Source organism: Tenrec ecaudatus, chromosome 10 (assembly GCF_050624435.1).
Source record: "Tenrec ecaudatus isolate mTenEca1 chromosome 10, mTenEca1.hap1, whole genome shotgun sequence".
Lineage (NCBI taxonomy): Eukaryota > Metazoa > Chordata > Mammalia > Afrosoricida > Tenrecidae > Tenrec > Tenrec ecaudatus.
This window is the reverse complement of record NC_134539.1, coordinates 87,351,895-87,373,810: the sequence shown is the minus strand read 5'-3', so window position 1 is coordinate 87,373,810 and position 21,916 is coordinate 87,351,895. Positions and strand designations below refer to the sequence as shown.

At 42.5% G+C, this 21,916-nt stretch overlaps 2 pseudogenes; one reads left to right on the top strand and one right to left on the bottom strand.

The window, feature by feature from the left end:
- The first annotated feature begins 394 nt into the window (after positions 1-394).
- On the top strand, positions 395-2,837 carry LOC142458598 (large ribosomal subunit protein uL30 pseudogene; annotated as a pseudogene).
- A 4,641-nt stretch (positions 2,838-7,478) lies between these two features.
- LOC142458597 (F-actin-capping protein subunit alpha-1-like) overlaps positions 7,479-21,916 on the bottom strand; it is a 38,242-nt pseudogene continuing 23,804 nt past the window's right edge.

Here is a 21,916-nt window from a genome sequence, read left to right as displayed (position 1 = left end):
TCATTGGGCAGGGGTGCCTCAGGATCAGGGGGAGGGGAGGGAGATACTGATTCTCCAGTTCTGGTGGGCAGTACCAGAGAAGTCCCAGGTAGGCAAGTGGGATCTGGGCCAACATCTCTGCTGGAGAGAGGCTGGGGGCAGGAACATGGGCAGAGAGAGCAACTTCTACCATCATCTTTAAGGGTCTGATAAGTCACAGCACAAATACCTTCACAACGTGTTAAGGGACTCCAAGCACATCTATTTACATGCCGAATAAGAAGCCCTGGTGGGGTAATAGTTAAGCACTTGGCTGGTCACCAAAAGGTTTGCGATTCAAACCCCATCAGGCGCTTCATAGGCGAAAGTCTGGAAGCTAGGCATTCATTAAGATTGCTATTACAGCTTTTTATTTATGTTATTTAATCTGGCTGGAACCATTGCAGAGAAGACAAAGAAGGTCCCCACTGTTCCGGAGACCCTTAAGAAAAAGTCAAGGAGTTTGCCGAGCTAAAGATCAAGCACCCGAGAAAGAAGTTTGCCGAAAAGATGCTTCAAAAGGCAAGGAGGAAGCGGGTCTAGGAGAAAGCTCAGCACTATCACCAGGAATACAGGCAGATGGACAGAACTGGAATCTGAGTGGCTCCAACGTCAAGAACACCTGGCAACTTCTATGTACCCGGAGAATCCACGCTGGCGCTCTTATCAGGATCAGAGGTATCGATGGTGTGAGCCCAAAGGTTTGAAAAGTGTTGGGGTTTCTTTGCTTTCTCCAGCTTTTCAATGGCACCTTTGCTAAGCTGAACGAGGCTTCACTGAACATGCTGAGGATGTGGGACCATACACTGTAAGGGGGTACCCCAACCCGAAGTCAGTGAATGAACTCATCTACAAGCGTGGTGATGGCAAAATAAATAAGAAGCATTGTGTTAGTCTGGGTACATTAGGGAAACAAATCCACAGAAACTCATATGTATAAGAGAGTGTTTTACATAAAGGGTAAGTGCCCATCAAGAAAACATCCCAACCCAGTGCTGCCCAAGCCCACAAGTCCAACTTTAACCCATATGTCTGACACCAATCTAAAAAGTCCTCCTCCATCTCACAAAACACACGCAATGATGCTGACTGCAGGAGGAAAGCCAAGTCAGTGAGCGTGTAAGTATCTCAGCGTTGGCAGGCGTCTCCATACGACTGCTCCAGCACCCAGGGCTGCATCGGGGTAGGTCCATGTGGTTTCTCCTCAGGGAGGTCTTGCAGGAAGTGAGCCTTGCCAGCTAAATCAGGGAACTGGTTAAGGCAGCTGCACCCTGGTCCAACCATCAGAAAGCAAGAGACCCGAGAACTCAAAAGGTGAGGCTCACTGAACCATGTATCCCTCTGCCCTTCAATTAACCCCACATGTCTATCGACCTGGTTGGCACAATAAACTTTAACTATATCAAGCATATTTCCCCAACAGGTAACACTTTGAGTGCATAATCTCTTGGTGAATATGGTATCATCTACCTGGAAATGCTAATTCATGAGATCTAGACTGTTGGGAAACACTTCAAAGAAGCAAATAACTTCCTGTGGCCCTTCACACGATCTTCTCCACCAGTGGGATGAAGAAAAAGACCAACCATTTCATAGAAGGTGCAGATGCTGGCAACAGGAAGATGAGATCAACAGGCTAATTAAAGGGATGACTGAAGTGTCCGCCATGATTATTTTTGTAATCTGGTCAGTTAATAAAACCGTAACTACTTTCAGTGGGCGGGGGAGGGAGGGAGATTGTTGTTGTGGAGAATGTTTTGTTGTGTATATCTTTGCCACAATTAAAAAGATAATTACACAAATAACAATGAGTACAAGGAGGAGGAAAATGTTCTAAATTGTGGTAAGGATGGTACAACTCTTCTTGATATGATTGAACTACTGAGTTGTATGATATTTGGATGAAGTGCCAATGAAAACTTAAAAAAAAAAAGATTGCACTTGTTAGGTTCTGTTGATCTCATCTTGACTCATAGTGACTGCTTGTGACTGGACACAACTGATCCATAGAGGTCTTCTGGGCTGAAATTTTTATGGAGTCAGATCACAGGTCATTTCCCCAGAGAACCATTGGATGGGTTTGAACCACCCACCTGTCGGTCAGCAGCCCTGTGCTTACGTACGTACCTATGTGCACCACCAGAGCACCTCCAGAAGCCCAGAAATCCCTAGGGGACAGTTCTAGTTCTTCATATGGGGTCATTATGAGTAGAACATTGTCTAAAGGGCACCCAACAACAACAACAACAACACACTTAGACTAGAAGCTAGTTTCTCATTAGTAAGGCCTCTAATCCTAGGCCCTGAATTACTTGAACTCCGCTTGTTTTCCTTTTGCTGGACTTTTACACACACACGCGCACACACACACGTGTGTGTGCGCGCTCTGCCCCTCCCTGCTCCAGCCAAACTAGCTTCCGACAGTTCCCTGGCACCAGCTCCAAGGCTCTGCCATGCTGCTCCCTCTGCCTAGACTGCTGTTTCCCAATGTTTCATGTTCACATCTGTCTGACGCCAATGTCACCTCTTTAGAGGGGCTACCCCTGGCCTCTCAGTCTGGGTTGTGACACCCCTCCATCCTGGACTGTGATAGTCTCTCCTGGGCCCCTCTTCCTCTTCAGAGCAGTTACCATGGTTGCAGTAAGATATCACATGGGTGTTCGGTGTTCAGCAGCAGCATCTCCCCAGCGAGATACCCCTGTGGGAGTGTTTGCTGAAAGAACGAGCGAGCACTCAGCAGGGTCCCAGACCCCGAGTCTTGGGCTCCACATGTCACTAGCTTCCTGTGCGTCCTGGACAAGCTTCCCTTCTGTCCATGAACTTGTCAGATTTTAGTCTCCTGGAGGGCCCAGCTGCTCTGAAACTAACACTCAAGGCAGCCTTGCTGTCTTACATTCCTGGTGCACACACACACCGAGGGAACAGACACATACGCTCGGAGTGACCATCACTCCGTGAGGACAGGGGCATCCTAGACCAGATAGGAGGAGAAGGACGAGAAGACCTCCGCACTCCAGTTTCAGAGGCAAGGATGGCGTGGTAGTCGCCTGAGTCACGGGAGTGGGGGATCCTCCGAGAATGGGGAGAATCTTGGCTGGGGTGGGAGAAGACGTCAACTCAACCCGAAGTCCTTTTTTGCAACATGCTCCTTCTCCTTGGAACCTTGGCCTGGTGAGCGAGGGTATGTGTAGCCACACTCTTTAAAGCACAATCACCACCTTGGTTAACTTGAGTCAAACCACAATGAACAGGAGGAACGGATTGGGAGGAGAGAGCGTAACTAACTCCCTGGTGGGGCGATGGTAGCCTAGACGCAGAGCTCTTCTCTCCCACATGAGAACTGGCCCTGATTCCGGCCAACGGACTTCATCCACAGCCACCACTTACCTGTGATGGAGGCATGTGTCTTGGTATGATGCTAAACCGGTTTCAATGAAGATGCTAAACGGGTTTCTAGGAAGAAAGGCCTGGTGATCTCCTTCAATCAACAAAAGGCCAATACTCCATAATAGTTGTACCCACAAGGGATCACGGGGATGCCACAGAACCAAGCAGTGTTTTGTTCCCTTGTGCATGGGCTCACCAGGTGCCAGAGGCCAACATAGCAGCCGCTAACAACCACAACAGGGTATCTCAGAGAATCAGAAAAATACAGAACCTGACATCCGGAAGGACTGGTCTGGCCATGAGATTGAGGTGCGAGAGTGCTTGGAATGAATGGCTGCTCTCCTTGGGCCACTCTCAGGATTCAAAATTCCCTAATGTATAATTTACACAAATCAATGTTGTTCTAAGGTGCTATCAAGTCAGCTTTGACTCATAGTGACTAAGTACAACAGAATGAACTACACTCGCAATTTGACCCTTCCCAATGACGCTGCAGGGGAACGAGCTGACCTGGAAAACCTGTGGGACAATCCTGTTTTGTCACATGGGGCTGCTATGAGTCAACGCAACGTGGTTCACTCGTATCTCCTTTCCTGTGCGCTGTCTGTGCCATTTTTACAATGGTTGCAGCCACTGTAACAACCCATCCTTTGAGGCGCTTCCCCTTTTCCCACGACCCTCTACTTTACCAAGCAAATGTCTTTTTGCAGGGACTCGTGGCTCCTGGCAGGACCCCTGATGGTATATGGGTTCTAGGGTGGGTGCTAACCCCAAAGTCAGCTGTTCCAAGGCACTGGCTGCTTTGCAGGAGGAAGGTGAAACTTTCTTTCTCCCACAAAGCTTTACACTCTCAGAAACCCACCGGGGCAAGTCTGCGCTATCCTACGGGGTTACTATGAGGTGGAATTGACTCAAAGGCAGTGGCACGGTTTGGTTTATTTTTTGGTCTCTCCTGATAAGAGGTTCAAAGAACATCAGCCAAAATCTTGCCATTCTCATCCGAAGAAGCATTCTGGCGGTACTTCCAAGACAGAGTAGTTTGTCCTTCGGGCAGTCCACAGTCCTTTCAATATTTCTCACCAACGCTGTTATCCCAGGAGGAGTCCTGGTGGCATCATGGTTACGGATTGGGCTATTAACTGCAAGGTCAGCAGTTTGAAACCCCCAGCTGCTCCTCAGGAGAAAGATAGGGCTTTCTAACCCCTTAAATAATTAAAGTCTTAGAAATTCACAGGGGCAGTTCTACCCTGCCCTACAGGGTTACTACGTGTCCGAACTGACTTGATGGAAGTGAGTTGTGTTTGTTTGGCTTTGTTCGCTGTTATCCAAACACATCCCTTCTGCGGTCTTCCTTACTCATTGTCTAGCTTTCACATGCATGTAGGTGATTGAAAATACCATGACTCGGATCAGGTGCAGACAAATAAAATTGCAACAGAAAAAGTTCCCCGTAGCACCAACCCCAATGCTCACTGTAAACGGGCCTCCATCAATTAAGAAGTCAATCTGTACGAAGCAACAACTCATGGATTGTTGATTGCAGTTGGACTATACTCCCACTAGCTCCCCATGTCAACAGTACCTGAAATTCTATGCCATTGGACAAATTATTGATGTTATCAATGCAGTCACCTTATACCTTAGGGGGGTGATTGACAATGTTTTTCTTTCCTGTTTGGTTTGATTTTTATTGTTGTTGGTTCTAGTTTTAGTTATTGTTTTTGTCACAATGTGAACACTAAAGTAAATCAGTCATCCATAGCCCATGGACAAGCAGATGGATTCCGGGTACCCACGTAATTCTAGCCCCAATCCAAGAACAGCCAGTTCTTATGATGTAGTCCTGCACCATACTCACCTTCACGAAGCGATCCCTGAAGATCAGGCTGCTACAGCAAAGTATGGTGAAGAAAACAGATGGTGCCCGGCTATCAATTGGAATAGAGTCTGGGGTCTTAAAGGCTTGTATTCACAGAAGCAACCTTCTAAGTGAGGCATCAACTAAGTCCACAAGGCATAAACACACCAGCCAAAGAGGACAATAACGAAAAATCCAAGCATGAAGAAGGGAAAAGTATCAGAGCTTAAATTGTGAACACCTGATTTGTCGAAGGCTATGGAGGACAGTTGGGAAACTCAAATCCATCTGCAGAGTATCTAGTCAGATTAAGCCTCTAGCAAATTCCCTCTGGCCACGTGGGAGGGACTCAGATAGTTTTACTATAAGATCGAGACGATTGTAAACTTAATTATGATGGACTGAACCGTGGTATAATGTGGTATTTGGTTAGTTGACCTCCCTCTTGACCCACCCTGAATTTGTTCTAGGCTCAAATATTTCTCAATTGTTCCACCACAGAAATTTCTTTTCTGGTTTTAAAAATATTGCTGGTGGTGTCTTCTTTCTTGCTCTTTGTTTTTTAATCTTCACATATTTGTCTCATTTTCTTCTTTTCCATTTTTTAGAACACACCAGGCATATCGCATTACCATCAGACAATGTGGTATGCATGGATAGTACGGATAACAAGCCACACAGATATATGGTACTTGAAATCAACAAAAGTGCTTCCATAGGTCAATGGCTCACTTGGAAACACTCTTGCTTGACTAAATACTGAGCAAAAACCAAAGCTGAAACACATACACCATTCTTTTTTTGTGTGTGTGCCACATAGTAGTGATTGGTAGGAAGACACTACTTTTTTTTTTTAAACACCTTCTTTTCAGGCCTGGTCATAGAAGTGTAAGTAAATGAATCCATTAGCAGTCACATCCTATCTGTTGACACCTGTACATTACGATATTAAACACACAAAGCTGCCAAAAGACCTGGGAAGAGTTGCTATATCATGGTTATATTTGAGCTTTGCCCAGGCAGGACTGAAGAAGAAAAATTTGGAACAAGTTTTACATCCTCTTTAGAACAAGTCACTAGCATTCCCTTAAATAACAGGCGACAGTAGAAAGATACTGCCTAGAAGTCATCCTTCTCCCTTGGATTCATTTTCAGTTATTATCTGCATCACTGTTGGATTTATTTGCTTGTACTACAATCCTGCCACAAAGCATAAAAACATAAAATACTTATGATTTCTTCAACATCTCCGCATTTTCAAGTTTTATTATATATTCTCTACTACATCCGCAGAATGTCAGCTGTTCTTGAATATCAAACAAACATAAATGGGTAGCTCTTCTAAGAATGCAGGTGTCTGTAACTTCCATGGTCCTACATGGAAATGGAGACAATGAGGGAAAAAAGAAGACTAACATACATGTGCAGGGAATATGGTTCAAGCCTTTGGATTTAAGACCAACTTCCCTAGAGACACTGGCTACAATGGCATTTCCAGTAGACCTTCTCTGCTTCTCCCAAAGGATGCAAGAAGCCTCAACCCCAAATTTGAACTCTATCTGGTGACAAGACGCTGTATAAGACGCTGGAAGCAATTGGAGGAGAAGGATGGGTGTGTCTTCCACTCAGCTGTATCTTTTAGCATCCCATCACCTCTTTAGCTGTTAGTGTAGCAATAAAAACCATTGAAGTAACAGTTCTTGAAGAATGGGGATATAAAAGTACTGAACAAATATTACCTGTCCATATCTGTAAGAGGGCTTTTACGGCTAAGGAACTTTTCTAACTAGTAAAATGACTCCAAGATAGAGCTTTCTCCAATATGAAGTGTGGCAGAGTTAAAACACACGCAAACAATGTGCTTGACACCATGGGTGTTGTGCTTCTGACGGAGAGCTGTATGAGCCCCCAATAAAATGATTTCAAAACAAACAGACCAAGTAGCTGTAGTGACAACAGCACATCACAAAATAGAGACTATAAAAGAATTCAGACACTGTGATAGTCAAGAGAATTCCACGAGGCTAGAAAACCGGTTTGCTTTGAAAGCCCTAGTAAAATATCACTCTTGTTGATAAACCAACGATTTATCATATGATCACATGTCAAACACCCCCATCCCCATATCTCCCTCCCCAGCCGTTACACACCGAATAATCTTGCATTCAGCCTTCAATCATTCTGCATTTCTTTGCCAATCTTGTCAGTATCTTGTTCAGTCGCTCTGAGGCGAGCATGGAAGCAGCCGGCACAAGGCCTTGAATGTGGCGTCCGACATGGTTTGATCGCTGTCACTAATGGCCGTCTAATACTCACTGTCTTCATGCTCTATGAACTTCATGAACTCCTATGCGTTTCATAACCTCCCTGGCAGTTTAGACTTCGTTTGACGCAGTCCCTGAGTCCTATGCATCTTTATGACTAACCAAGTGAACACTGCTGTCTTCGTAAGAGTGGACCTGGCTCTTAAGCACTCCAACCTAGGTGATGTGATGGGGAACTTCCACTCGGATCTCCACTCTGATCTTCCGTAAGGTTTTAGGTGGAAACTGGCGGCTTTCAATACATGCATGAATCATCCGTTGCTCATGTATACGTTCAGCATCAACAGCACTGAAGCCATACGAACAATGATCTTTCACATAGGCTCTCAGAGCACGGTCGCAGGATTCTCCCCAAGACTTCAGGCCGCCATCTACTTTCTCCGGTGGGGGGTTGGGGGGTTGGGGGGGGGGTGTTCATTTGCTCCTTTCTGTAAGTGATCACATTAAAAGGAAATTTTGTTTTCCTGCATTAAAAATCCGCTATTACCCAGGTCACCGCGTTCTGTCATGGAGACCCAATCTTCATATGCTTCTGTCTTCACAGGTGTGAACTGATCCGTGTCATCCCGGCAAATGCACACGCTGCCACTTCCCAGAGGAGATTGTTGTTATTAAGTGGCAGTCGGACACCATTAAACACTTCCTAAAACTCTCCAGGAGGTGGCTGGGTGATAAATTTAGCAGCTACGTGTACCTTCTCCTCCTCTGACTCTGATCCTCAAAGTTGGCCAGCTTGGGCTGCTCTCTGCTTTTGTTTTTGTTGTTTCTGTTGGGTTTGCCAGTTTGTGCAGCACAAAAGGAGTGGATGCACAGAAACAATAACTGACGCAATGATGTATTGGGAAGGTGGGGAGTCAGGGAGGGGGAGGGGAACTGGGGAGCCAACGATGAATGCGGGAGGGGCCAGGGGAGAGAGCATTAGAATGGATTGTGATGATGCACATACAACTCTTTTAGCAAGAGATGTAACTATGGAAGTGTATGATATGTGAACATTAGATCAAGAAAATTACTACTAAAAAAAAAAAAGAAAAGAAAAACCCCAAACTTGACTTCTGGTTACCATAGGTGAAGGGGGAAGAGCTGCTTAGGGGCATTGAGTTTAGGTAAATGCTGGTGGAACAATTTGGAGAGGGGTAACAAGAATGCTTGTACAACCTGCAGGGTGTGATCAATGGCACTGAATTCTACATATATAAGTTGTTGAACTGGAACATGTTTTTGTTGTGTATATTTTTGCCAAAATTAAAAAAAGAACACACAAATCACAATGAGTACAAATATTCTAAAACTGATTATGGTAAAGGCTGTACACTTTTGAGCTATTGAATTATATGATAATGTGGATGAACTGCCAATAAAACTGTTAAAAATAAGGAAAAAATGTTCAAGACTATGAGTAGATGGTTCACTGGAAACAAAATACAAGTGACTTATTGTTGGGTTGGCTTATAGTAACCCCGTGTGACAAAGCAGAACTGTCCCGAGTGGCTTTCTAGGCCAAGCCCTTCGCCGGCAGTCACTGCGAAGGCCAGCGGCTGCCCTTTTGGTTAGCAGTGCGTGCTTAACCATTGCACAACGAACACTCCTGCTACCTTGGAGTCAATTCTGACTCGTAGAGGCCCTATAGGACCCTATAGAACCCACAGGGTTTCTAAGTCTGCACATCTTTATGGAAGCAGACTGTCCACATTCCTCTCCCACAGAGCAGGTTGGTGAGTTGGAATTGACATCCTCTGGGTTAGCTGCTGAGCACTTACCTATGGTACGACCAGGACTCCTCCATGCTGGGCTTCCTAAAGGGCTCTTAAACTTATGACAAACTGTTCAGCCTCATTCATAATGCAAATAGGAACGGTGGGGAAATAGCATTTTTAACCTATCAGATTGGCAATGACCCAAAACTTTGATAGCACTGTGTTGGCATGAATGTAAGGAGACTCACTCATAATTTGCAGGTAAGAGTGAAAATAGATACAACATTACCAAAAAAACTTAAAATATACATGCCTTTGACCTAAGAACTCACACCTAGGAACCTATCCTATAGGAACACTTTCATGTGAGCAAACGTCTCTGGGACAAAGATGCTTATGGCAGGATTTATTTTATAACAGTAATAGTTCAGAAACAATGTAAATGGCTAATTTCTTTTCTCTCTTTTTAAAAAACAGTTTTATTAGCACTTCAACCACATCATCCAATTCAATAATATCAAGAAGGATTGCACAATTATCACCACATTCGATTCTAGAACATTTTCTTCGTCCTTGTGCTTATTATTCGTGTAATTATTATTTTTCTAATTGTGGAAAAAATACACACAACAAAGCATTCTCCAACCCAACAACTTCTACATGTACAGTTCATTGACATCGATAATGCTCTTCATGTTGTACAACCATTATTGAGATCCTCTCAATCATCAATATTTTAAAAGCCAGAGGAGAAATTTCTGTCATGGAACAAGTGAGAAATACTTGGCCTAGAGGAAATTCAGGTTGGGTCAAGAGAGAGGTCAACTGTCCACATATCATGTGATACCACGGTTCGATGCACCATAGTCGAGTTTACAACAATCTCTGATAGTATATCTGTTCAAGTCCTTTTTCTGGGCTCAGAGGGATCTGCCAGAGGCTTAATCTGACTAGATGCTCGGCAGATGGATTTGGGGTTCCCACTGTCCTCCCCAGCCTTCTATAAACCAGGTGTGCACAATTTAAGCTCTGATACTTTCCCCGTCATGTCTTCATTTTGTTATCATCATTTTTGGCTCACACAGGCTGGTGTGCTTCTCCCGTGTGGACTTAGTTGATGCCTCGCTTAGAAGGCTGCTTGTTTGAATACAAGCCTTTAAGACCCCAGACACTATTCCAATTGATAGCTGAGTACCATCTGCTTTTGAAGATGGTTAGTTTCATAAGGTAGCCATTCAAGGAAATGGAAGCTATTTTTCAATGAGGCATCTTGATATGCTCTGATCTGGAATGAGATTCTAGATAAAATTACGAAGTGAAAAGACAATCAAGGTGCAAGAGAAGCATGTTAGAAGCATATGCTTGCTAAGCCTGTTTCCTCACATCTTAGTGAAGATGGCTTGCCTCTGTTCGATGAGGACGTGGGTGGTCCTCCTATAAGACCATTCGCACCATTTCTGGGCAACATGGATTGGTTTTAATGTACTTTTGGTTCCAACTGGTGACACCTGAGACTCTGGAGGAGGCCTGCCCTCTAGCTGCTGGGGCCACCCTGGCCCTCCTTGCAGAGAATTGAATTTGGTTTGAAGTTTATGGGCTGTCTTCCCCTCACGACTACTGCAGCCCTTCACCAGTGAATATGAAAGTCCAACCAACTTTGCTCAGGATGGAAAAATTCTAAAGTGTCACTTATGTTGGGATCCACTGGGAAGTCAAACCGAACTCACCCTCTACAAAAAAAACCCCACAAAACAACAAAAACGTCTAGCCTCTTTCTGGTAGGTCTGCCATCCCCACTCCCCCAGCTTGTCACAGAAACCAGAGTCATCTCTCATAACTATGTTCCTTATTTACTCTCTTCTTTCCCACACACACTGGGAGAGAAGGGGTCTTGGGGCTTGCAATGTGCTTGCACTTTTGTGAATAATAGAATTAAAATACTAATAGCTAGCATTTCTTGAGCATTTTCTCTGCACCAGGTCCCGAGTTAAGGACTCTGTATATTATCCCAGTTAACCATCCCAACCAACATGTGAGAGGCCAAGTTGACTAGAGTAACAAGTCCAGTGACACTCATGTATGTAAGAAAGAGGTTTATAACAAGGAGTGACTACATATCAAGAAAATACGTCAGCCCGGTCCAACTCAAGTTCATAGCTCCAGTAGTCCACAAGTCCCTCTGCAGACTCACACAGTCATATACAATGATGCAGAATGCAGGAAGATCATAGGCTGGTAGATGGAAAGTCACATGGATCTAATGTCACTGGAGACAGTGTTGGGGCTCCAGCACCTCTCTGGGTGGTCAGCAAGCAGGAAGGTCAAGGGAGAGAGAGAGCCCAGCTTCCGAGAGTTATGTATCTGGTGGCATCTCCAAGGGAGGTCATCAGGCGGTGACCTGATTGACAGGCTTAACTCCACCCATATCTTTTTTTTTTCACCCATATCTTCTTACAGGTGCCATGTTGACACAAAAAACCCATCACACACCACCCGTATGATGCAGGTATAATGAAATTCCTGTTTACCAGGCGAGTGATATGATATGCCCTAGGTAAGTTAGCAAGTGGCAGATGCGTTTGAAGTCAGATGGCCAACTCCAGTGCTTCCTTCATAGATATTCCACTAATTATATCGAAATATTGAAAATGATACAATCAGGTGGCTATGAAAGCTCCAAATGCAAGGAAAATCTATATTTTCATGGACTGTGAAATGGGGGAAAGTAATTTATTTTCCCAAAGCATCCTCTTCTTTTCAGTCTTCCCTTCATAAACATCATGCTCTCTGAACAAATCCTAGGACCTGAACAACATATTCAGTTTTGGCAGGCCTCGGGGAAGGCTTTTACAGTGATAGGCCGGAAACCTGCCTGGGTCCCCTTAGCTCAGTGGTTCTCAACATTCCTAATGCACGACCCTTTAATCCATTTCCTCTTGTGTGGCGACCCCCAAACAAAAAATTATTTTTGTTGCTACCGTTATGAATCCTAATGTAAATATCTGATATGCACGATGTATTCTCATTGTTACAATTTGAACATAATTAAAGCATAGCGACTAATCACAAAACCATATATAATTATATATTGTGAAATATTTATTTCTAATTACAAATAATGAAATTTTGTCTTGAAGCATGGTGTAGCATGGGTAACATTCTTAACATAACAACAGCCAACTACATTGCTACATATTGGGACAGTGTGCATAAAAAGTTTGACTGTGAATGGGCTTTTGGAAAGTGCAAATGGGGTGTCAGGGAGATTTGGAAAGTACGATGAAGTTTTGTCAGCAAGCATGTGCAAGTGTTCGTTCACAGAAATTATCATCGTAATCCTTTTGTCTGGTTCAATGTAATGCTCTTCAAAGAAAGCAGATAAGGTAGGCAACATTTAAATAGCAGAGCACTATTTGGAGCATCCAACTCATTGCACAGTTGTGAAAATAGTCGACTGTTTAATAAAAAATTGACAGAATTATGATACTTTTCATTATTTCTTTTAACTCTTGTGGCAGTGTCTTCATTGCTAATATTTTCCAATGAGTCAGGCAGTGAGTTCTGATAACTTTTGTGATTCATTCAGTACCAGACATTGAAATCCAGATCGACATCCTAGCATAGCTGGAGCACCATCTGTTTAAATACCACAAAATTTTTCCCAAGAGATTTTATGCTCTTTCAGAAATGAGTCAACTGTGTCAAATACATCACATGCAGTCATTGCCTTTTCAAGAGGTTTGCAAAAAAGAAACTCATCTTTAAACTTACCATCATTAATATACCTCATGTAAACCAGGAACTGTGAGCAGTTTGCAACATCTATAGGTTCATCAAACTGGATGCTAAATATTGGAAGTGGAGCAGATTTAATTTCCTGGATTACCTGATCAAGAATATCAGCATACATGTCATCTATTATTCTGTGGACAGTGTCATTAGATAAGGAAATTGAACTCAATTTTGTAACAATTCATCTATGGTCATAACTTGAACAATGTCTTTGGCCATCGGCAACAGTAAATCCTCAAAATTGGTGTGAGGTTTCATAGCTCTGGTGATTCTGAGTGCCACCAAATATGAAGCTTCAACAGCTGCTACATTTTGTTTGTGGTACTTACCACCAATGTCAAGTCTGGCTTTCCTGAGTCCATCATGTTGGCTTCTAAAAAAGTTGGTATCCTTGCTGGCAAAGTTTGGATGCTTGCTATGAGAATGATAGTTTGTTTGGCTTCATGGATTTGGCTGATAGAACTTCCCAAGGAATACCACATTGTGACTTCTCAATTCCTGCTGTAATTATTGAGGTAAAACCATACTGTAAAAAAATCCTCAATATATTTTCTTTTCTTAATGTTCTTTTCTACATGATCCATTGTAACAGGATGGTTTACTAATGAAAATAATAACAATAGCTTTAATAATACAAAAGATGATACATGGCATAATTCAGTCAATACAGTTCATTAAAGTTTCCTATGATTTACCATTGTGTGTTTTTTTTTTGCACATACCTGTTACTATCACAAAGGGGGCAGTATTCACAGTTGAATATAAAAAAGAGCCATCAGCATCCAGATTAAATTCCCATGGTACAGATATATATATATATTTGCAGTAGTTGATGATTTTACAGTACATTATTTTACATTTACCCAGCAATTATAATGCATGAAGTGTCGTTTTACCTCCAATACTGCTGTTTTCAACACAGTAGTTGCTTTTAACAGAGTAGCTGCTTTCAACACAGCAGCTGCTTTCTACACAGTAGCTGCTCTCTACCCATGTGTGACTTGTCCACACAAGTACATTATGGCACCAACCCTGTCACATACACCTGTTTTTGTAGGGGGGTATGTGATGGGGTTGGCATGATGTCATCACGCCAGGCACTTGTATGTGAGCATATCTGTCTGTGGGCAGACCCGCTTGGAAAGATAGAGAAGCGGTGTCTCAGTTCCTAAGACCAGTGGAATTAGGTGTTTTCTGTTGGTCTTAGATGACCCCTGTGAAAAGATTGTTCTACCCCCAAAGGGGTCGCAACCACAGGTTAAGAACAGCTATTCTATAGCCTTCTACAAATTGATGGTCACAATTTAAGCTCTGCTACTTTTTCCCTTTTTAATATTTACATTTTGTTATGGTCACCTTTGGATCACACAGGCTCATGTGCGTCTTCCATGTAGACTTTGTTGATTCCTCAGTTAGATGGCTTTTTGTTTTAAGATAAACATATAAGATACCAGAAACTATTCTTTCTGACTGTTGGCCACCATCTGATTTCTTCGCCATACTTTGCCATCGCACCCACATCTTCAGTAATATCTTCATGAGGGCAAGTATTGAGTAGGGCCATGTCATAAAAATGAATTATTCTTAGATTAAGGATATGATGAAGTGTGAGCTCAAATTCCACTCATATATTTATGATGTGTATATATATACCTATATATATTCCAAGTTAGAGACATCATTATCATTTTATTAGGGAATATTATAAATTATCCCCATGGGCACATGGTAGTTCTTTTGATAGTATGATTAATTTAACCAATGGTATATATTTTAAAATACTGTTGAGTAAAGGAAAGTAAATAAATATCAGATAAGTATAGTTTTTTAGACTAGAAAAATTGTGGGGTTTTCCCCCAACAGTTTTATTGGCACATAATTCAAAATCATACAATCGAACAGGTAATTACTCAATTATATCAAGAGGAGCTGTACAATCACCACCTTAGAGCCTTCCCCCACCCCCATGGTTATATTGGCTTTTAAACTGAGTTGTATAATCATGATCAGTTCTACTGCTCCCTGCCCCCTTCCACCTTCATTGTTTACTCCTGAAATCCCCTTTCCTTCCCTATTGCCCATCCCCACCCCTGCATTACCTATAGCAGTTAGTATCGTTATACATCCACTCCTGTGCTTCACAGCTGGGAAACCCAACAGAAAACAATGAAAACCAAATCGCACTAAGGTGGTAAAGATAAGATCATACAGTGGAACTCCGACCTTGACACTAATCCGGTCTAGAAGGAAGGAGCGTTGAGATGTGATGCAGTCGAGTTCCAAATCAATTTTTCCCATAAGAAATAACTAAAAATGGATTAATCTATTTTCGATCACCAAGTTTTTACCCTAACCTTGCCTTTTTATACAAAACATGACACAGTAATTTCAAAGTAAATAAGTTCAGAGTTAAATAATATAATTTAAATAAGAAACACAACACTTAACAAGTTTTTGACAACTACAGTATGGCCCCTACCTTGAGATTGATCTGGCTCTGTGGACACTGTTTGGAAGGGGAATCCCCTTCCATAAAATCAACAGGAGCTACTTTTTTTTCACTAGGACCTGGCTGGCTTTCTCTAAAACAAAATCTGTCTGATGTGGTCTGCTGTTGGCATTTCCTTAACTGTTTTCTAAAAGGGTTTACTAAATTATCAACAACATTGGTAATATGGTTAAACAGTTCCTTATCGTGATTATTCTTTTCAAAAAATTCTTTTTTAGGATTCATGTTTTTAACCTAAAAACAGTACAAAAAGCCACCAAAACTAAGAAAATTATAGCAAAATGCTTAGAACACAGCCGCAAAAGGTTTAAACAACGTTTACTAAAAACACCAACTAACTCCCAGTGACCGAAACACAAACTGCTTTGCTTAAAAAAATCATGTGTGTCGGGCAGGAGTCTGATGTTTTGTTCGAGCTCCAAAGCAAAATTTTCTCCACATTTCGAGTTGAAATCTGATTATGTTGCATACTGATGCATTTAAGTACTGGGCTCTTTATTAGTATAAATGCAAAAATACAAATGATGCATAAGAAGGAGAAGACCTCCATCAACATTCAGAAAGCCAGGGAAGAAATTTCTATCATGGGACAACTAAGAGCTACTTGCACCCAGTACAAATTCAGGTAATGCCTGTAGGGAGAAGAACCGTCCTGGCACTGGGGTCAATCCCGCATAGTCAAGGTTACAATGGTCTCTGCCTGTTAGTAAGGCTGTTCAGGTCTCTTGCCTTTGGCCAGAGTGGATCTGCCCATGGGTAGGCTTGACTAGATGCTCTGCAGATGGGTTTTGGGCTCCCACTGTCCTCCACTGCCTTCTCCAAATTGGGCTTTCATAATGTTAGCTCTGATTCTTTTCTCTTCACCATATTTGAGTTTTGTAATTGCCATATTTAGATCACATAGGCTGGTATGCTTCTTCCATGTAGATTTAGTTGACTCCTTAGATGGCTGCTTGTTTGAATACAAGCCTTTAAGACCCCAGAAACTATTTCCATCGATGCCTGTGCACCATCTGCTTTCTTCACCACACTTTACTGTAGCACCCTTATCTTCAGTGATCATTTCATGAAGGTGAATATCGAGCAGGGCCATGATGTAAGAATCAAATGTTCTTTAGTTGGAGCTAGGATTTAGTGTGAGCCCAGAACTCGTTCCTGGATTTATGCTTTAAAAAATTTGCTGTAACTTGGAAATTAATCATATGTCAGTTTAATCATGTCAAACATAGTTGTACAATTTCTTCTATAATCAGTCTCCAGACATACTTTTCCTTCCTGGAATTCTTTTTTTTTTAATCATTTTATTAGCGACTCATACAACTCTGATCACAATCCATGCATACATCAGTTGTATAAAGCATATCTGTACATGCTTTGCCCTAATCATTTTCAGAACATTTGCTCTCCACTTAAGCCCTTTGCATCAAGTCCTCTTTATTCCCCTCCCTCCCCCTCCCTCATGGGCCCTTGATAATTTATAAATTATTATTTTGTCATATCTTGCCCTATCTGGCGTCTCCCTTCACCCCCTTTTCTGTTGTCCGTCCCCCAGGGAGGAGGTCACATGTAGATCCTTGTCATTGGTTCCCTCTTTCTAACCCACTCACCCTCCACTCTCCCAGCATCACCCCTCACAGCCCTGGTCCTGAAGGTATTGTCCCCCCTGGATTCCCTGTGCCTCCAGCTCCCCTTCCTGGAATTCTTGATGTCATTTCCTTTTTATATCCCCACCCTTCTAAATAGCACAACAACAACAACAAACCCTTGGTAAGTGTTCTTTCCCTATAGGTTCAATGTCTCTGGCTTTCTGATACATTTCAGTGAGTATTCTATCAATTCCTGGAGGTTTGTTTTGGAAAGTACCATTTATGGGGCAAGAGAACCAAAGTCCAATGACTTCCAAAACTATATCTTGGGATAGTAGTCATCTGATTCTCACACTAGAACACACCATCCTTAAGTTGAAGAGAGTGTTTCAGTTCTGTTCATCTACTACTGGTGTGCTATAGGCAAAGTTTAGTTTAACCATCCCTGATGTTTAAGCCTTTCCTTCTCTGCTGTCTTTCCCCCTTCACTCCTGTTTCTCTCTTCTTTTTCTCTTTTTATTTCTTCTTTCTCTCACTTTAAAAATTATCTCATTTTCCCTTTAATAGTCTCTTCTTGTTTTCTATCTAATTTTTTTATTGCTCTTTTCTAATTATTATTTTGCTATTTAGTTATTAAATTATTGTTATTTTGATTATTGTTTTCTTATTTGCTGTTGTTTTTTTCCTCTATGCCCCCCCACCTTGCACCACCCAATAGGAGGCAGCAACCATGTCCACATGACTCAGCCACACCTATACCTCCTGCAATCCCATCGACTGGGTAGGTGCCACTCCCTCCTCCAGTGCCACCTGATCCTCCATAGATGTAAAAGCACCAGCCGAACCTAATCTCACGCACGTTATAGAAACACCAAATAGAACTGTGCACACATTCAAATTCCCTATTACACCTCTTAGGAGAGAGGCGGTGAGTGGCTAAAGATCTCATCAACATTCAATCATTAATTAAAGACTACATCACCACCATGTCTCAGAGACAACAGAGAACTTCAGTTCAAAAGAAGAAACAAGACAGAGTGGCTCCAACAAGGGACTGATATAGAGAGACAGAAGCTCTTTCTCAGAAAGATGAAACGTTGAACGCTCTTGAGGAGAAGTTTAAGAGAATGGCGTATAGATACTTTCAAGGGATCAAAAGTAAGATCGAGAAAAGCTTCAGACAAAGTTAAGGAAAACACAGAAAGAAAATTTCAGGGGGAAAAATCAATAAAACACTATCAGATTGAGACTGATTAAAAATAAAACACTTAAAAAACAAAAAAATATAAAACACTTGTGTACATCAAAAGATTTCATTAAAAGAGTAAGACAAAAGCCCACAGATGGGAAAAGTCTATTTATCAATGACATCACGGACAAAGGACTACTTACTCAAATCTATAGACTTCCGCAACACCACAAAAATTAAAAAACAAAGAACCCTCTGAAAACATGGGCAAAAGACCTGAACAGACAATTCACAAAGGATGACACCAAATGGTTAACAAGCACCTGAGGAAATGGCTCCTGGTCACTTGTTAGCTGGGAAACGCAAGTCAAAACAACGATGAGATAGCATCTAACACCCGCAACGGAACCCACTTTAGAAAAAGAAACAAGGCAACAACAAATGCTGGAGAGGGTGTGGAGAGACTGGAACTCTTACGCACTGCTGATGGGCTGGTCAATAAGTACAACCACCGTGGAAAGCAATATGGCGAGTCCTAGAACAACTGACCATAGAAGGACCATATGACCCAGCCATACAATTGCTGGATGTATGCCCCAAAGAGATGAGACACATCATGAACAGAGATATGCTCCTCCGTGTTCGTTGCAGCACCTTTAGCAATAGCAAGAAGTTGGAAACAGCCCAAATCCCCATCAGCAGAAGAGTGGATAAAAAACGTTGGTATATACACACAATAGGATACTACACATTCTTTTTTTGGTTCCAAATTGAGGTTTATCTCTGCTGTGTTTTGTTATTGTGGGTAGTGTTCTTGACTCTCTGGTATGTATTTTTAAATGCATTTTGGCCTATGAAACCCAGGTAGGGTGACTCTGTCGAGACAATGACTAGAATAAGGGGTCCTGAGGGTGACAGCCAGGGAGGGAGGTGTTGGGGGTTAGTGGGGAGCTGATATCAAGGAGTACAAGAAGGAAGAAATGTTTTTAAAATGACTGTGGTAGCGATTGTACAACACTGCTTAATATGACTGAACTAGCGAAGTGTACGATGTCTGAATTATGTCCTAATAAAATGGTTTGGGAAAATCGTAAACAAAAACACTGGAAGAACAAACTGGCCAAAAGAATAAGAGATTAGCAACCAAACAAAAGCAGCCAATAGAAATCCAGAAGATTAATACTACAGTTTCAATAAAGATAATCCATCGAAAGAGCACAGGAACAGAGCGAAAGGCCAAATAAGTGAGCTTGAAGACAAATCTCAATACTCCTCTGATAAAGGCACAATCATTAAAAAATAATTTAAAAGTCCCAAGAAGGCCAGAGAGGCAACAGCTAGGCGAATTGTAGGCTAGTCTGACGCAGCACAGTCAATATCAGCTCTACTTTCGCAGGACCAGCACTAGCTGCTGGCTGATGATGAGAAAGGTGGGGTCTTCCATTGTGTCCTACACCTCCTGGTGACTAGCCCCCACCCTTCCTCACTCAGTGGCCAGTTACACCCCGCCCAACCCTCCTCGCACAGTCCGCGCCTTGCCTGAAGTCAGAGTCGCCTCCTATGGGTCAGACAGCCCTGCGTGCACTGCTCCACTGCGGGAGATGCCTGAGCTCTGTCTCGTCAGCGCAGCATAAAGGGCAGGGCCAGACAAACAGCTTGTTGCCAGTCACCCTGTTGGGCAAGAACTCTTTCCATAACCACCGGGCCCTGTCCCAGCTGCCCTCTGGGCCTAAAAGAGTTTCTTTCCAGGAACAAACCAAGACAAAAGCCACCACATGAGCTTGTGTGAACTACTCCTGAATCAGGTGACTGCCCCCAGCTAACAGCTAGGTACGTAGGAACTCCATCTAAGATCCGGCTTCCTGTCCCTTCATCCCATGACCTCCTCGAATGGCCGAGAGTGCTGGTCCATACTGTGCACTTTGACCTTTATGCTTTCCTCTTCTCTGAGCCCTGCCCCTGCCCAGTGTTTTCCTTTTATTTAAAATACATTTTCAGATATAATTAGCGTATACTGTTCAATAGTTCGGTCATCTCAAGGACTATGCAATCATCTCTAGAACATTTTCTTGCTTCGTGTACCTATTGCTGTTGACACCCCATTTTCCCCTCATCCCCCCTCCGCGCCCCCATGTAGTTACTGCTGTCTTCATAGATTCACCCATCCTAACGTTCCCACACAGAAAACCATAAAAAAACAAAGACAAAAAGCAAAATAGGACCCAGCAGCAATGACCAAATAAAACCAAGAAAACACTTCAATCAAAAAGGAAAAAAAAAGAATATTTTAAAAGTAGAATAATTTCAAAATTGGTCAAAAGGGAGGTTTAATGACAAGGTATGACATTTGAGCCTTACCACAGCTGCTAAAATCCAATGCAATGCTCTTTGTGTGACATGAAGGATGGTCACTTTCCTAGAGCTGGTCAGTGGGAGTCACCAGAGACTCAGTCTACAGAGGGCCTTGCAGTTGTATTTTGGGCTTCCACTGTTAGACGTAGCATTTTGAAAACCGAGTGCTTAGACCTTAGGCTCTGGGATACCTGCTCCAGGTATGGATTTTATTATTCATAATCTTTGGATCATATAAACTGTTGTGCTTCCTCCACATTTACTTAGCTGACTCTTCAATTAGATGGCTGCTTGTTTTAAGATAGGCCTTTAAGACCTCAGGTTCTATTTTTTTTCTGGTCACTGGGCACCCTCTTCCTTCTTCACCACACTTTGCTATAGCAACCATATCTTCAGTGATCCTCTGAGGAGAGCCATGCCACACAAATTCATTATTCTAATATAAGGGCTATGATCTAGTAAGAGCTCCACATCCCTTCATCTATGGTTTGTGTGTGTACCTAGTTCACTCTAGAGACGTCATCATCATTTTATTGGAGTACATCATAGAGTTACATAAAGTAATTCTATTGACAGTAACATTGTTTGAGTCATGGTATAGAATTTAAAACACCGTTGGGAAAATGACTTTATGCATGTGTAGGACATCTTATTAGGAAACAATGCAAATTGTTAACTTGCACAACTTTAAATCTTTGGTGACTGGATAGTAGCGACATAAGCCACAAGGGTGGGCGATATGGCAGTGATTTCACTTACAAAGGCAGAACCATACCTGGTGGACGAAGAGAGCATGGAAATATGTCCATCCTGAGCCACCATTTGTTTGGCACTCTCAAACAAATGTCCTATGTCCAAACCAGACTAAAGTCCAGTGGCCACCAAATCCCTAACTTGGGGATGACAATCATCTGCTTCTCCCACTAGACTGTTTCAGCTTTAAGTCCCATGAAGCCTTTCAGTTCCTTAGCTCTGCAACAAATGAGTTTAAGGTAAAGTCCAGTTCCCTTCGCGGCATTTCCAATTCAGGTTCTTGTGGAGTGATTGATAAAGGGAGTCATGCCCCTTGAAAGGACATAGTCTATGGTCCAGTTGTCTATAGCACACTGGGTCACTGGGGGCTGATTAGAAACTAGGCCAGAAGTATTAAGTTAAGAACATACTATGAGGTGTATTTACCCCTGGGCTCTATATAAGTAATGCT